This window comes from Palaemon carinicauda, chromosome 1 (genome assembly GCF_036898095.1).
Source record: "Palaemon carinicauda isolate YSFRI2023 chromosome 1, ASM3689809v2, whole genome shotgun sequence".
Lineage (NCBI taxonomy): Eukaryota > Metazoa > Arthropoda > Malacostraca > Decapoda > Palaemonidae > Palaemon > Palaemon carinicauda.
Window position 1 is genome coordinate 174,127,149 of NC_090725.1, and position 5,000 is coordinate 174,132,148.

A 5,000-nucleotide genomic window follows, 5' to 3' on the forward strand; every position below is an offset into this window, starting at 1 on the left:
CTTTTCTTCGGAGAAGGTATGCAATCCCTTTCCCTCTGTTTAAGCCTTGGGCTTATCCCTAAGTGGTTTTTTCCGAATTTATTTTCGATAAAACTATACTGGGGTGTTACTGTACCTTCCTGTTCCTGTAGTATGGTTCAAAGAGGGACAGAACAACAGAGTTTTTTAGTCTGAGTGTGTGTTTGTCTGGCTTGGGGCAGAGTCTCCCTCGCTGGCCTGACACAGACAAAGGGGGCTTAGCCTCCTTAGGTCACTACCGAAGGTTTCTGTGGATATGATTCCTTCTTTTGTGATCTACCAGACTAGTCCTTGTTGCTGTTCTCGGGGGAAGATAAGTTTCTTTCCCTGGGAGTAGCATCACCTTCCTTGCTTTGGTGCTCTGGGAGCTGGCAAGTATTGCTGGCCTTCCCCCTTAGATCTCCCTTAGGCTAAGATAAGTTTCTTGGCTGCGGGTGATCCGTCACTAAAGCAAGGTCGGTAGGACCCTCTTGTCCCTTCCCCCTCTATCTCCGTAATGGCCTAGCCATTACAGTACTGTACGTCGTTCTACATCTGGACCTAGTATAGGTTAGGATGTGGAATTGACTCAGCCCCTTGCCGGCCGGCAGAGCTGCCGGCCGGCAAGGGTCTTATATTTTTGAGTGCTGCCCGGACCTCCCTTGGTCCCTCTTCCATGCCTGCCTGTAGAGCCAGACGGCATTGGTCAGGAAGCCTGAATTAGATTCTCCCCTTCCTTATATGCACTCTTTCGGATTGCCGGGCTTGGAGGTAGTGTACACTCTTATCCCGGCATCCATTCTATTTTTCTTCTAGTGCTGTACCCGACCCGGCTGCCGGCCTCATAGGCCGGCAGCCGGGCAGGTGTAGTCCTCTGGTTCTTTTACTGCCGGCTGGCATCGGTCTTGTACCTTTGCCGGCCGGCTTATGTCAGCCCTTGTCTGCCGGTCACCAAGAGTGTGGCAGCTGGGTACTACCTTGTGTAGTTGCCGGCCGGCAGCCATTGCCGGCCGACATTGGCTGTTGCCGGCCGGCAGTTGCTGCCGGCCGGCACATGCATTTGAACCAGAGTGCTGCCACCTTATAGCTGTTAAGTAGTATACTTTAAAGCTAGTTATGGTGTGTGCCGGCCGGCAAGTGCCGGCCGGCACGTATCCCCCTATACTGTACTAGTATTCTTCAGTATAACATATACAGTAAGAAGAAAACTATGGTAAGGGTGTTGGTACAGCACTGTGTGTTCTAACACTTTTGTGTTTTCTTGCACAGTCCTTTGCTGTTGCCCTACTGATAGGAAAGTGAGTTCTTTCCTGTCTATTATCCAGGTTTTTAATATCATTGCTTAGGTGTGAGCTCCACCTGTTTCCTCTGGAAACTTTGCATTGGTTACACTAGAAGAGATTAACCATTTGATTTTATTATCTGGAAGGCTGCAGCAATGGGTTGTGAGGGAAACACAAGTGTGTGTCTTTCTTTTCTGAATTGTTATGCTATACTATGCATATCCAGTGATACATAGTTCACTTGATACTCATGGAAATTTCTTCTCTTTACAGAAGGACACTCCGAAGTGCGGAAGTGCTTTCTGCAACGTCCGCAGCAAGAACCTCTGCGGACATGAGTTTTGTAGGAGACACGCAGCATACGCTGTCTCCAAGGATGATCTCCGGTATTGGGACCCTCAGGTATGTACTGTGTGCACTAACCTGATTACTGAGACCTTTGATTCCCCTAGGACGGAGGAATCAAGGGATATAGCTAGGAAGAAGCTTCGTACCTGGGTAAGGGGCTTCCAAAAGAACACTTCTGGCCCTTATCTTCCAAGTGAGAAGATGAGGGCGTATCTTTTCCCTAAGGCATCAGCTGATGCAGTGATTCCCCAGCCTCAAGAGGAGATCCCCTAAGCTCAGATCCAGGTGGATGCTGAAGTCGCGGTCGCGATGCAAGACATCCAGTTAGATGACAGGATGTCTGATGTGGACGAGTGTCTGGAGGAAGACCTCCTGGCAGAAGCCCAGGATAAAGTTCAAGCCCCAGACGTTGTAGAGGTAGACGTCGACGAGGTGTTGGCTACTCCGGTTCAGATTCCGGAGCCTATTCCCTCAACATCGGCCGGTCTCCCAGTAGAGCTGGGACAGGCCCTCTCTTCTATTGTTGGAATGATCCAACAAATGCAGAAGGAGAATCAGGAGAAGGCGGCTGCAATGGAACTGCGAATGCAGTGCCTTGCAGAATCACATGGGCCCCAGAAAAAGCTCAATGTGAAAGACCTTCCCTTGTGCTCAGATGCTAACCCATGGAGGTATGCTGAGCACATGCCGATGACGACTGGAAAGATCGTCATCTCGGATAAGCTGGGCTCAGTTCCCCTGGAGGAGGTGGAATTCTGGCCCAGCAAGGCATCATATCCGGACTGTTATGTCCGGCTGAGGAAGGAACCAGCTTCAAAGGAGGAGACAGAGCCGAAGGAGGTCATAGTGATGGACCATGCTAAGGCTCAAGCTCTACTTTCATCCTCGATGAAAGAGAGGGGCTTCTCTAACTCAAAGGTAGCCGCATTGAACAGGAAGCTCCCTTCCTTTGTGTCCTCGCCTACTAGAGCCTTCCCCTTTTTACAGAAAGGGTTTCTGGCTGTACTAAAAGCAGTCGAGGCCGGCAAGCCTTGCCCCTCCCTAGAGGAGTGTAAACCCTTGTCGCTGGCCCTGCCTATGGACCACAAAGACTGGAAGGACGTCCATCTTACGTTCTCAGTTGGAAAGTTGGAGGCTGATATTGCCGGACGTCAGTTCGGCGAGGACCTCCCTAAGCTGTCTGACTTTCTTTTGCGAAGAGAGTTCGATACAAAAGAAAGACTGACTGCCTCAATGTCTCTTCAGACTACTCTCGAGACGATGGCAAGTGACCCCAAGGTCCATGAAATGTTCATGGTAGTGGCCAAGACTCATCTGGCCACAGTGACGAAGGACCTTTATGGCTTCGTCAAGGCAAGGAGAGCTTGTAGGGAGTTCGTGTTTACCTCGGCTACGGTGAGGCACGAGCCAAGGAAACTAATCTCCTCCAACATTTGGGGAAAAGACCTTTTCCCTACCGACTTGGTCAAAGAAGTTGTTGATAAGGCCGCCTTGGAGAATACAAACCTTCTCCAGAAGTGGGGCCTGGCTATCAAAAGAAAGTCTTCCCCGGATGAGGGTCCTCAACCAAAGAGGAAGACTATGAGGACTAGGCTACCGTCTCGGCCAGCCAAGCCTGTTAGACAGCAACAGCAACTGCAATTGCCATTGCCCCCAGTGCCCCAGATCGTGGCACAAACCCCGACCACTTTTCAGTGGGTACCCCAGGCCGTGTCGACACAGTCCACGGCATTCACCCCAGCGTTCGAAGGGCAGTCTACTTCCTTTCGAGCAAAGCCTAGAGGAGCAGCCAGAGGCTCGTCTAGACGCCCCTCAAGGGGAAGGGGATTCAGGGGTGGTCGTGGTCAGGAAGGCAAGACCTCAGGACGGCAGTCCAAGTGAGGTGATACCGGTAGGAGGGAGACTTCTGAAATTTCGGGATCGGTGGACCTTCGATCCCTGGGCCCACAGCCTACTCAAGAATGGACTGGGCGGGAGCTGGTACAGCACTCCACCCCCGTGCCTTCGGTTTTTCCAACACTCCACCCCCGTTATGGAGGAGTATGTTCAAGAACTGTTGGAGAAAAAAGGTGATCCGAAGGGTGAAGCCCATCAATTTCTAAGGGAGGCTGTTTTGTGTTCCCAAGAAAGACTCGGAAAAGCTCAGAGTCATTCTGGACTTGTCGCCACTCAACAAGTTCATAGTGAATTGCAAATTCAAAATGCTAACACTGCAACACATAAGGACCTTACTGCCTAAGAGGGCATATTCCATCTCTATAGACTTGTCAGACGCCTATTGGCACATTCCAATTAGCCATCGACTCTCCCCCTACCTAGGGTTCAGGCTACAACGGAGACTATACGCCTTCGGAGCCATGCCATTCGGGCTAAACATAGCCCCAAGGATTTTTACGAAGCTTGGGAGCGTAGCTCTCAAACAATTACGCCTAAAGGGAATTCAGGTAGTAGCCTACCTGGACGACTGGTTGGTGTGGGCAGCATCCGAGACAGAATGCTTGCAAGCTTCCAGTCAAGTGATCCAGTTCCTAGAGTACCTAGGCTTCAAGATCAACAGAAAAAAGTCTCGACTTTCTCCATCTCAAAAGTTCCAGTGGCTGGGAATCCACTGGGACCTTTTGTCACACCGTTTCTCCATCCCGGCGAAGAAAAGGAAGGAGATAGCGGGTTCTGTCAAGAGACTTCTAGATTCCGAAAGGATATCAAGACGCGAGCAGGAGAGGGTACTGCGCTCTCTCCAGTTTGCTTCGGCGACAGACCCAGTGCTAAGAGCACAGCTAAAGGATGCAATCGGAGTTTGGAGAAGTTATGCATCAAACGCGCGAAGAGATCTGAGAAGACCAGCCGCTTCGGCTAAGTACTCTTCTCAGGCCTTGGTCCCAAGCCAGACATCTAAAGAAGTCGGTTCTTCTTCAGCCACCTCCCCCGTCGGTGACGATTCACTCAGACGCCTCGAAGGAGGGATGGGGAGGTCACTCTCATCGGAAAAAAGTCCAGGGGACTTGGTCCAAGCTATTCAAGACCTTTCACATAAAACTTTCTAGAAGCTAGGGCAGTGCTCCTTACCTTAAAGAAAGTCTCCCCGCGTCACTCGATCCTCATAAGGTTGGTGATGGACAGCGAGGTAGTTGTGAGATACTTGAATCGACAAGGATCGAGGTCACCACCTCTCAACCAGGTGATGTTGGCCATCTTCCGATTGGCGGAAAAGAAGAAGTGGTACCTGTCGGCAGTTCACTTTCAAGGAGTCCGCAATGTGACAGCGGACGCTCTATCCAGGTTCACACCGATAGAGTCGGAATGGTCCTTAGACGCAGGATCATTCTCCTTCATTCTGAATCAGTCCCAGAACTGCAGATAGACCTCTTTGCG